Consider the following 13,373-nt stretch of genomic DNA (forward strand, 5'->3'; position numbering starts at 1 on the left):
AGAAAACATAATGTTATGGTACAGACAATGATATCAACTGTATAACCCTTAAAGCATGTTCATACACTTAGCATACCACACTAATTACATAATCCATAGACATAAGCAAGAATCAACAAACCAGCACTTAACTATTTAGCATGACAAATCCACTAATCAATAATAATAATCAAATCACATGACAATCAGGGTCGAAACCCTTTGGTCGCACCCTTTGAATACCCCATTGACTCCGGTCCACTTAAACCGAGCTCAGTGCATAACAAGCTGTCCTCAGCTACCCGTGGCTGAGCCGCACCCTGTGCGCCAATGTAAACTCCTGCACTCTTAGGCCGATTTTTTATTATTCACATGGTATAATGCCATCCTTCAATAAGCATGCAAGATAGGGAGCCCTTAGTCCCGTTATCAATTTACAACCGGGTGTAGTTTTCTTACCTTTAATTTCCAAATGCTCCGATTACGAGAGATGCCCCTTGAACACGACCCGTTTCCCGAGCCCTAGCTTTTACCTAGTCACAACCAAGATAAGGGATTCCATTAATATTCATATTAAGATTTTCGGATGAAGTTCTAGCTTCTGGGACATTGAATTCCACCAAACACGGTGGTGGAATTGATCCCGAGCACCCTAGGTTAGGTTCCTGCTCTTGAAACATTCAAAAGGCCAAAAATACCCTAAAGGGCCGCAACCCTTGAGACCCATGCCGCGGCCTGCCCCCTGAAACAGAGGCTAGGCCTCCCTGAACACAGACACGCGCCGTGACCCTACCCCTGTGGCACCGCGGCGCTCCCTTACCTCAGAGCCTTTCTAGCTCTTCCTTGCTCCATAGGGCTGCGACACTCTAGAACAGAGCCGCGGCCCGGCCCCTCAAACCCAGAAAATCCACCATTTTTTACATTCAAACCTCACTCAAAACCACCAAAATCCATCCTATTTCCATAACTCAATTATCATAAAACTTCTAACATGATTCCAGCAACATCATCCAGCAAAAACCTAGCCTAGAAACTTATCAAAATCCCACTTCAATCTCTGAAACCCAAAAGCTCAAGAACACTAAAACTAGCCAAGAAAACACCAGAATTCAAACATTAAATTATAAATTCGAGCTTACCTTCACTGCAGAACCAATTCTCTAAGCAATTTCTGAGCTAACTTCCAAGTTCCTAGCTTCAATTCGGTCTTCAATTTCAAAACCCAAAAATCTCTTAGAACTCAACCAAAATCACATAATTCTAATGACCAAAAATGTAATCCAATTCTTACCTCAGTCCTGGTTGAATCCCTTAGCTAAAACTGAGCTAATCCTTCAAAACTTCAACTCAAATCACAAAGTTTCCAGCTTAATTCTCTTAGTTTTCAGAAGTTCCCTTGAGAGAGAGATAAGAGAAGGAAGAAGAGAAAAAAGAAAGTCGGTTTGGGTTTTTTCTACTGCTTTCTAAGCTTTACCTAGTCTCACTTTAGTTATTTAAGTCAATCTCGAGGCTCGGGGTACCAAAAACATCCTCGAGGGCAAAATGGTAAAATTCCCCAATATTCCCACTTAAGCTTCCTAACCTCAAATATATCTCCAATTATTTATTTCCATGACCCGATAACCCAAATAATCATCTAATACCCAAAATACCCCTTGACTTGCCCCAAGTCAAATATTAGGTCCCGTTGTGACTTTCCTGCTAACTAGCTCCCTAGGATCGCCTCAAGTTGCATGCTGCAGATTTACCCACACAATAATGTGGTCCTCACAATTATAACATATAATCACATTTACATTCATATAACCATACAAGCATGCTTATCATAGAATCATGCACTAAACTAATAAATTCACACACAAACCAATTATGCCCTCCCGGCACATTAATCAAGGCCCTTAAGCCATATTAGTGATTTTGGGTCGTTACAATAGCCCATGATGTTCGTATTACCACTATGGATGGAGTTATTACTTATGCATAGGTGGTTTAGAAGGCGCTCACAGCTGCGAGCGTAGAGGACAAGATTTGGCGGGATAGTGCAGCCAGAAGAGATTTTAGAAGGGCAGGACCTCCATTTATGGGTTCAGGTTGGGGCGGAGGCCCCAGTGATCAGAAAAGGAAGGCTCATAATGCCTTCCTAGCTCCAGGTCCTGATAGGCAACCACGTGGTATTTCAATGGGTCGCCAGGGTGGCAGTGAGGCCTAGAGGACTTATCCAGAGTGCCCTAGGTGCAAGAGGCGCCATATAGGGGAGTGTAGGGCAAATACTTGCTTCTTATGTGGAGTAGTGGGACATTTCAAGAAAGATTGCCCGAAATCAAGGAAGGAAGATTCTAGAAAGGCGGACAGCACGGCCCCAGCGCGAGTGTTCGCATTGACTCAGGCAGAAGTTGATGGTTCATCCTCAATAGTTACAGGTCTGTTTTTTAGTGCTGGAACCCCTTATACTATTTTGATTAATTATGGTGCTACACATTATTTTGTTGCTAGTAGAATTATTGATAGTCTGTGTAGATCATGTGATTATTATGCGATGGGGTTCGTAACCTTATTACCCACTGGGGAGTTAGTAGTATCTAGAATATGGGTCAGATCATTGCCAGTGATAGTAGATGATAAAGAGTTATAAGTTTATTTGATATAGTTGGTTATGACTGAATTTGACATGATTTTGGGTATGGATTGGTTGGTAAAGTATGGGGCGACCATAAATTGCAGAAGGAAGATGGTAACCTTTGAGCCTGAAGGTGAGGATCCTTTTGTGTTTGTTGGCACTGTGCATGGACCCCGTATACCTATGATATCGGTTCTGAGGGTTAAAGATATATTGCAAGGAGGTTGCATAGGATTCTTAGCCAGTGTGGTTGATACCACTCAAGTCATGCTAGTGGGACCAGAGGAGACCAGACTAGTCTGTGAGTTTCTGGATGTGTTTCCAGAAGATTTATGCCACCACACAGGGAGATTGAATTTGTGATAGAACTGGCACCAGGGACAGATCTAGTGTTTAGAGCACCTTACAAAATGGCCCCAGCAGAGTTGAAAGAATTAAAGGTACTACTGGAGGAGCTGTTAGACTTAGGTTTTATCAGACCTAGTTTCTCACCTTAGACTGCACCAGTTTTTTTGTGAAGAAAAAAGATGGTTCTCTGAGGATGTGTATTGATTACAGATAACTGAATAAGTTAACAATCAAGAATAAGTATCCTCTGCCAAGGATAAATGATTTGTTTGACCAGTTGCAAGGTAAAAGGATATTCTCAAAGATAGACCTTCGATCTGGTTATTATCAGTTGAGGGTCAAGGAGGGAGATATACTGAAGACTGCTTTTCGCACTAGATATGGGCATTATGAGTTCTTATTCATGTCTTTTGAATTGACTAATGCCATAGATGCTTTTATGCACTTGATGAATAAAGTGTTCAAGGATTATTTGGACCAGTTTGTGATCGTCTTCATTGATGATATTCTGGTTTATTCTCAGTTAGAGTTAGAGCATGAGAAACATCTGAGGTTGGTTCTATAGAGATTGAGGGAACATAGATTGTTTGAAAAATTCAAGAAGTCTGAGTTATGATTATCTCAGTTAACTTTCCTTGGGCACATTGTTAGTAAGGAAAGGATTAAAGTGGACCCAGCTAAGATTGAGGCAGTTAGAGATTGGGCAAGGCCAAAGAATGCTTAAGAGGCTAGAAGTTTTCTTGGGTTGGCAGGTTATTATAGACGTTTCGTGGAAGGGTTCTCAAAGATTTCCACTTCATTAACTGACCTGACACACAAGAATTAAAAGTTTGTGTGGTCAGACAGGTGTGAGACCAGCTTCTAGGAACTGAAGCAGAGGTTGATTACGGCTCCAGTCCTAAGTCTTCCTACAAATTAGGAGAAGTTTGTGATATACTGTGATGCCTCACATTTGGGTTTAGGTTGTGTTTTGATGCAGTCAGGGAAGGTGATTGCTTATGCCTCACGTCAGCTGAAGGAGTATGAACAGAGGTACCCCATTCATGATTTAGGGTTGGCAGCAGTGGTCTTTGCATCAAAGGTATGGAGGCATTACCTTTATGGGGAGAAGTGTGAGATTTATATTGACCACAAAAGCCTGAAGTATTTCTTCACACATAAAGACTTAAACATGAGGCAAAGGCATTGGTTGGAGTTGGTAAAAGATTAAGATTGTGAAATCTTGTATCATCTAGGAAAGGCCAACGTGGTAGCAGATGCTTTAAGCTAGAAGGGTCCGGGATAGATTTTCAGTGTAAGGCTAATATCCAGAGAATTAGCAAAGGATATGACCATAGCTGGCATAGAGTTGCCGGTAGGCCAGTTGGCCAACATTATGATACAGTCTACGCTGTTGGAGAAGATCAAGGAAGGTCAGTTGGGTGATCCACAATTGATCAAGATCAGAGAGGATGTTTTAGCTGGAGTGTCCAAAGATTATACAGTGTCAGATATGGGTTTGTTGAGATACAAAGGCCAGATATGTGTTCCATTAGACACTACTATGAGGTGAGAGATTCTGGATGAATCTCATACCACTCCTTACTCTTTGCATCCAGGCACCACGAAGATGTATCAAGATGTAAGATCACTGTATTGGTGGCCTGGGATGAAGAGTGATGTGGTAGAGTATGTGGCTAAGTGCTTGACATGTCAACATGCCAAGGCTGAGAATCAGAGGCCATCAGGGTTATTGCAGCCTCTAGATTTCCCAAAGTGGAAATGGGAGGACATCATGATGGGTTTCGTGGTGGGGTTACCTAGGACTGTGGGTCAACATGATTCAGTGTGGGTTATCATAGATCGATACAACAAATCAACTCACTTCTTACCAGTGAGAACTACTTATACAATTGACTAGTACACAGATCTCTATGTGAGAGAGATTGTGCGCCTTTATGGGGCACCAAGGTCGATCGTGTCAGATCGAGACTTCACATTCACTTCCAAGTTCTGGGGAAGTTTGTAGAAGGCCATGGGTACATAGTTGAAGTTTAGTACTGCTTATCATCCTCAGACAGATGGACAATCTGAGAGGACGATCCAGATATTAGAAGACATGATGCGAGCATGTGTGCTAGACTTTGGTGGGTTCTGGAGTAAGTATCAACCTTTGATAGAGTTTTCCTACAACAACAACTATCAGTCGACCATTGGACTGGCACCTTATGAGATGCTGTATGGTAGGAAGTGCAGATCTCCCATTCATTGGGATGAGACAGGAGAAAGGAGATACTTGGATCCTGAAGTAGTTCAAAGGACCAATGAGGCCATTGAGAAGATTAGAGCTCGGATGCTTGCTTCTCAAAGTAGATAGAAAAGTTATACAGATCCCAAATGCAGGAACATTGAGTTCCAAGTGGGAGACTATGTCTCGCCATGGAAAGGGGTGAGAAGATTTGGAAAGAAGGGAAACCTAAGCCCTAGATTTGTAGGTCTATTTGAGATCTTGGAGAGGATTGGTCAGGCGGCCTATAGGTTGGCCTTTCCACTGGCATTGTCGGCCGTGCATAATGTATTTCATATCTCAGCTCTTTGGAGGTATGTGTAACGCCCCACTTCTCAGGGACCGTTACGTTGTGCATTTTAAAAAGTGTAACCGAGTCATTTGGCCATAATTGTGTAACTAAATGTGATTAACGGTTTAGGGTTAAAAATTTTGGTGAAAGATGCAACGTTTCACTAAAACGTTTATGGTATATATTGGGATCCCAAAATATATTTTAAAGGTTAATTACAATAAAAGATTTACAACCAGCCGACCTAAGCAGCAAAATAGGGTTTAACCCTAGTTCTTCTTTAAACCCTCGACCGTGGTGGTGGAGCAGCCGCATATGTACACATCGTCATATAAGCTCTCCAACTCAAGGATGGTCCAGCTTTCTTTTGCCTTTACCTGCATCACATAGCACCCGTGAGTCGAGGCTCAACAAGAAAACTCAATATGCTCATGAACAGGTAATAACATGTCACTGAATCATAATAGGCATTCCTAGCAGTAATAGCCCTATTCATGCATGCAAGCAACTCCAAATAAATGATTATGGACCCTGCCCCCTGTATAGATGATTATCAAGTCAATCTGTGAATAGATGGCTAATGTGTCCATCTTTGAATAGGTGACTAATGAGTCACACACTTGAGCTCTACACCCTAATCAGATAAGTGACAAAGGAGTCATGCACTTGGGCTCCGCACCCTAATCAAATAAGTGACAAATGAGTAACACACTTGGGCTCTGCACCCTAATCAGATAAGTGACAAATGAGTCACGCACTTGGGCTCCGCACCCTAATCAGATAAGTGACAAAAGAGTCACACACTTAGGCTCTGCACCCTAAGCCAAGTGACGTTACAGTCACCTAAGGCTTTTGGCCCTGGCTCTAAGTAACTAGCCTTTAGACTAGACAAGCGCTTTTAGTTTTCATCAAACTTGAGGTCGGTCAAGCATTTAATGCTTATGTTGATTAGATCTATTCATTTCGGCTTTGCGTTCAATATGCTTATGTCGTTCTTGACTCATAGGTCAATTCCATATGACTCGTGCCATTTCTGACTAATGAGTCAGTACCACTCACAAATAAGCAATGCACCCAGAGATATATAATATGTCAAATATACAAATATAAGGCATTCAACATGCTACTCAACATTCACTAGCATAATTATGATCATGGACATTTACACAGACTCAATCTCTGATCAATCTCATATTCAACATTCATGCCATGCCCTAATCATATGTATCTTATGCATCACATGCATCACATACTGGGTGCAGTTTTCTTACCTTTGGTCCAAGCACAAGTTACCAATAAACGATCCTTAAGCACAATCTTGTTTCCAAGCCCCTAGTGATAACCTAGTCACAACCATAATATAAAACCTCATAAAAATGAGTAAATAAATACTTCCAAACCCAACCCAAGCCTCCGGGACGTCAAATCATACTCAACTGGGTAGTAGGATCGATCCCAAGCCCTTAGAAATAAATTCCCACGATTAAAAACCAAATCTAGGCAAAACTGCCCAAGCCAGTCGCGACTTGGCCTAGTGAGTCGCGACTTGCCCCAAGTCAGAGAGCCCCTTACTTGGGCTCTGGGGCGGGCCGGGACTTGATCCCCCTTGGGTCGCAATGCCCCCCCAGGCTTCCTCCTCCTGGCTTCTGGCTTCATCCAAGCCGTGACTTGCTAGAACAAGGTTGCGACTTGACCACGAAACCAGCCATATCCTTCGATTTTTCCCACTTAAATTGTTCCAAAAAACCTACCCAAACATATCCAAATTCAAAAATCAAAGTTCCTAAACATCCAAATTATCCAACACCAATAAAACCCAAGCTTCAATTCATTCAAAAACTCATCAAAACACAAAATCAAATTAAAGCTTAAAAACTTCGAACTCAAAACTCAGATTTCCTTTTAAAATGTGATCGAGTGTCAAAAATTGAATGGGAGGTTTCTTTTATTATTCTGACAGGTTACTTCAAGCTTAAGTAACCTTAAGCAAATCCTAATGCTCGGGGTCCCAAAAATGCCCCTGGGGTAAAATAGTCAAAATTCCTATAATTTCCCCTGATCTCACTAACTCCCAATTTATCACCAAATATCTATTCCCATTACCCAATATCCTGGTAATGTGCTAAATACCCCTTGAGTCACTCCGAGTCAAGTATGGATCCCATTGTGAGTAACCCTAGCATAACCAAATAATAATGAAGTACCACACACATACCACATATATGCTAAATATAACCAAAAGGGGCCAAATTATGAAAATGACCCAAATTAACAGAAATGGGTCGACATGCATATTTAATACACCTAAACATGCATATCAAGTCAGATTGTAATGTTATTCACATAATGATACACATAAATATTACATAATCATACAATTCCAAAATTTGCCATCCTTGCCCCCTAATCAAGGCCCTAAGCCTTATTAGGAAATTTGGGTCATTACAACTATCCCCTCCTTACAGAAATTTCATCCTCAAAATTTTATCTAAGTAGCCCGGAATATCAATCCTGCATGTCTGATTCCAGTTTCCAGGTCACTTCCTCGACCCTACTGTTTCCTTATAATACCTTAACCCAAGGTATAACTTTGTTCTTCCGAACTCTGTTCTTTCTGTTCAAATCTGGACTGACTATTCTTCACAGGATAACTCTACCTCCAGTTCCAGATCCTCATAAATCAACACATGAATCTCATCTAACACATGTTTCCTCAACATGCAAATATGAAATACACTGTATACGACCAACAGTGCCAAAGCTAAGGTCAATCCAATAGCAACCTGACTGATCCTAATCAGGATTTCCAATGGTTCTACTAGTCTAAGGCTCAACTTGCCCTTATTTCCTCACCCTTTTCCATGGTGATATTCTAAAGATGATACAGTTTTCCACTTGGAATTCCATGTTCTTGAATTTTAGATCAACATAGCTTTTCCATTTACTATGAGAATCAAGCATCCGAGGTCTATCCTTTTTAATAGCCTTAATGATTCTCTGAACTACCTCAAGATCCAGATATAACTTCTCATCCCAATGAATGAGCGATATACATTCTCTACTATACATCATCTCATAAGGTGCCTCTCCAATAACTAGATAACTCTCTCTTTGATTTACCATCAGTATGAGGATATGAACTGTACTAAACTCCAACTATATACTCATTGCCTTCAGAAATCTTCCTCAAGACTTGGAAGTAATAACAGGGTCCTCATCTAATAAGATAGATCTTGAATTCCATGAAGCCGTACTACTTCTCTCACATAGATGTCTGTATACTGATCAACTATATAACTTGTCCTTACTGATAGAAGTGAGCTGACTTAAATACTGGTCCATAATGACCCAATCCAATTCACACTGGCCCACTATCCTGGGCAGCCCCACCGTGAAACCCATCGCGATGTTTTCTTTACTTCCATTATAGAATACACAAAGGCTGTAATGGCCTTACTTGTTTCTGATACTCTGTCTTGACCTGCTAATAGGTTAAGAACTTTGCCACGTATTCAGTCATGTCCCTCTCCATCCCAGGCCACCAATATAAGGCATTTAGATCCTGATACTATTGGGAATTGTGCCCTGAAAGCATATGTAGTAGACATTATTTTATGAAATAAATAAATAAATTGAATTGGTTATGCACATATTTTATGGAGTATATTATTCTGTGATAATATTATGTAAATATTAGAAAAATTCCTGAGTTCATATATGTGATCTCAAACACGTATTGGTACAGGAGGATTGTGTTTGAGATAAATGAACTTGAATAGTTCGCAGTAAAAGAAAGTTATAGAATCTTTAGATTAATTACTGCAAGTACGTCCACTAGTATTATGAATACATGTGATCTAGATCCGGATCACTAGTGTTGTAGGACACTTTAGTGGATGTGCTTTATATATTAGAGAATATATAGAACTGGACCAGATATGTTTATTAATACTTAGTTAAATATCGTTTCGAAGTATTAATTTAATATATCAACTGATGATCATATACAAATAGATCTTAATCCTAATGTTACTATGAACTCCTGTTTATGTTATATGAGTTCTTTGATTCACTCGTAAGGGCCTGTTAGAATGATCAGGCTAGAAACTTTTGTTTTGGGAACTCATTAATGTAAATGGCTGGGGACATAGTATACAGATATGGAATCTATGCCTTCTCGCAAGAGATTTAATAATGGTTCCCTTAAGGGTTGACTTTTGGGACTGAAAGGATATTAAGCTCAAATCATAATTTAGTTATGAATTAACCTTCACTAGTAAAGCCAATGGTACTTAAGGAAACAAGAGATAATTAAAAGGGTAAAACGGTTCCGATTAATTATGAACCATTATTAGAGGGTCAATTTGTATGCAATGATTATATCAATGGACGCTTTATCATTATAAAGTACTCAATAAATGAAATGTCTATAATTACAAGAGTGCAGTCTCATATTTATAGTGGAATAATCATGAGATTAAAAAATTAAGATTTTTTAATTAAATAGTTTAATTAATAATCTCAAATTTATTGGAGCTTGAAATTATAGGTCCATAGGTCCCAACAAGGGCACTATCAACACTATTCAAGGTAAGAGTTGATATAAAGGGAAAAAATAGTTGAAAGACATATTTAAGAAGAAATTTGTTCATCGGGCAAAATATGTAATTATACGATAATAGTGATTAATTAATCAATTACAAATTAGGTGTGATTAACAAAATTAATTAATATTTAATTATAATATAATTTTCAAAATTATATTAAATAATTTTTGAAATTTAATTAAATAATTAATTAATTATAATTTTCGAAATTATAATAAATTAAACATTTATTTTCGAAATTATTAGATTTAATTAATTGGTAGAATTAATTAAATATCTTTATTTGAGTGTGAGATAATAATCTGGTAATTTCAAATTGGATTTGAATTTAAAAGATTGATATTTATTAAAATAATTAATTATATTTGATAATTAGTTAAAAAGATATTTAATTTAAATTTGAATTAGTTATCACGTTGTTAGTTTTTTTATCTAACAAAGTAGTTTGAATAAATAATTAAATAAAAATAGAACAATCAAATATCCCTAAAAATTAGGGTGGTACACGATCACACATAGTCCATGGACTGTGTGTGGCGTGTACTGCATATTTTCAGGGACAAATTTTTTAATTTTATTTATTTATTTAATTAATTAATGGATAATTCAAAAATTAGTTTTTGGATATTTTTATTAATAAAATGATTAATTCATTAAAAGATAAATTGTAAGTTAGTTATAGATTTATTAAATATTTTCTATTTAAGTAAGACTTATCAGAAAATAGAAGACAGTAATTTCGCTCTGTGAAAAATAGAACGATACTTTTCTCTCCCTGAAAAATTAAAGAACAAATTCTCAGTCCTATTATCTTGAACTCATGTGTTGAGTACATCAAGTAGAATCACAAATAAACTATCCTTTATTCTCTAAGTGCCCACATACTTCTTGAAGTGTAGAGAACGTTGTGGAAGATCATGGTGTGAGTACCTGGGAGCAGCTTTGATAGGAAGATCATTCTTATTACGAAAAGATAGCAATGGCACTTGATAGGCTTCAAGAGGTATGATTTCTATTCCTAACTTGCTTATGATTAATGTGTGTATATTGTTGCGATATTTTTGCTATGCAAGTGCACACAGTCGCAATTCGTAATAAAATGGTAAAAACCAAGTATCGTCCTCAAGGACTGATTTATCAATTACCAATCAACCAATCTTTTTAATTCTATTTGATTAAACAATTTCAGAGATTTCAAACAAAGAAAAATACTAACGAAGTACAATGAGAATTTAAACAGAAAATAACAGAGAAAATGAAATTAGGACAATTATGATCCTCTATTTTCCACCCTTTTATTTCCTAATGCAAGAATTTATATCCCCTTCTCCCTATTCAAGAATAAGTTGCAAAAATAATTCATAATCTGGTCAAGATTTATAAAATTCAATCTAAATGACAACTTCCTATATTTCTATGGTAAGTTGAATCATGTAGAAGGCATTAACCACGCAACTCAGAAAAATAGGCAAACAATCTAGATACTTTCGTTCTAAATTAAATTTGCATCCAAACAATCAAAGCATATCAAATTTCACTTTTCAGATTTCAATTTGATTCATGAAATAGCAATTAGAGGTGATCAATCAATAATCGCACAAATAACACAGATTGTAAGGAATTGAAAGAGATGAAGAAGAACATCAATTTTGCATTAAACCATAAAAAGGGTTTCCAAAAGATTCACATAAAAACCCTAAAAAAGAATTTAGCCCATGATATTCATTCTAGCAATAAGATAATTCAATTACAAACATAGAAATTTAAAGAAAAAGATGAAAAACACAGCAATCAATCCTCCAAGATGGTATTCTTACTCCCAGCCGTCGAACCCCCTTCAGCCCTCTTTCAGTCGCACATATGTTTCTCCAAAAATCCCTACCAAATCCCCACGTGAAAAGACCCAATTGTCCATCAAAAAGTGATAAGATATGTCAAAATCGCATCTCTAGCGCTGTAGCGCTATTAACAGTGGAAAAATACCTCATGTTATCCAGATTTCCGGATAGCGTTTAGATTGATGGCCTCGGGGAAACAGAATTATCGATGTCTTTCACGATAGGTGACCAGAGCTCGCGGATATACAGAAAGTCTTCACCTCTCCCGCTTGGTGTCCGGATTACTCTTCCAAGCAAACACCATACGGAAACTCGTCAACTCTCCCGGAGCTCCCGAAGGAGTATCCATCGGGGAAGCTCCTTCCAGGAGAAGCTCTTCGAGTGGTCTCCGCGGAAGCAGTTCCGTGCCTCGCACGGAACAAAGCCAAACGGTCGAGTCCTGGAAGAGGCATATTTGGAATGATATCCGCCTGACACAGGATCCCGCCTGACACGCCCGTCAGGTCAAAGCCGCACACATCCCAGCACGCCTAAGGGTACCTTTTCGCCTACTGTTCCGCTGACAACTTGGAAAAGACGGCTGACTTTGTATGTTCCCCATACTTTCACGTAAATATACCCACATAGAGTCTTGTAGCCATGCTACTACAGTAATTGTATCCCTATTTATGGCTGGTGTAATTAAAACTCATGTACGTAGAGAAAAACCCTAATCCAAAACCCTAGCTATAAAGACCCCTTCATTTTACAAGAGGGGGGACGAACAAATCATATAGCAAAAACTCTACTAAAATCTCTCTAGCTTCATCTTCTTCAAGAGAACCCGAGAGAAACATTGTGAGCGTGTGAAGTTCTTATGCACCAGCCATCTTACTGTAATCTTTTCCAAGTATAATAACATCGACTCGTGGACTAGGGCTTGTTAACGCCTGAACCACGTAAAAACACTGTTTGTTTAGTTACATTTCAGTATTTCTACAGTTCTTATCTTTTTATTATTCTGTTAGTTATTCGTTTCCGAAAAACTCGGTAAACATTTTGGTGCTTTCATTGAGAGCGGTAGGAAGTTGTTAGTCAGCTCTTTTTCTGTGTACGTTTTTTGTATTCACTTCGTGCTAAAGAGATGGTGACTACGAGAAAATCCGCTGTTGACAAAAATGCTACGGTCAACCCCGATACCGTGATGGAAGATGTGGTGCAAAGCGATCCCTTAGACTACCAAGGTGAAGACCCGACATCCCGCCAGGATCAGGTCAGTACCGAAGATACAACATACTTAGAAGACGAAGAAGAGTATGTCCAAGACGGTTATTACAAGGACGGCTGCTACTATGAGAAGGACCCAGAACTGGTCCAAGTAGCCGAAGAACTGGTGGCCACTAAGGCCAAGCTTGCTGAGCAGGAGCGCGTCTCCGAAAGAATGCAA

This window comes from Humulus lupulus, chromosome X (genome assembly GCF_963169125.1).
Source record: "Humulus lupulus chromosome X, drHumLupu1.1, whole genome shotgun sequence".
NCBI classification, from domain to species: domain Eukaryota; kingdom Viridiplantae; phylum Streptophyta; class Magnoliopsida; order Rosales; family Cannabaceae; genus Humulus; species Humulus lupulus.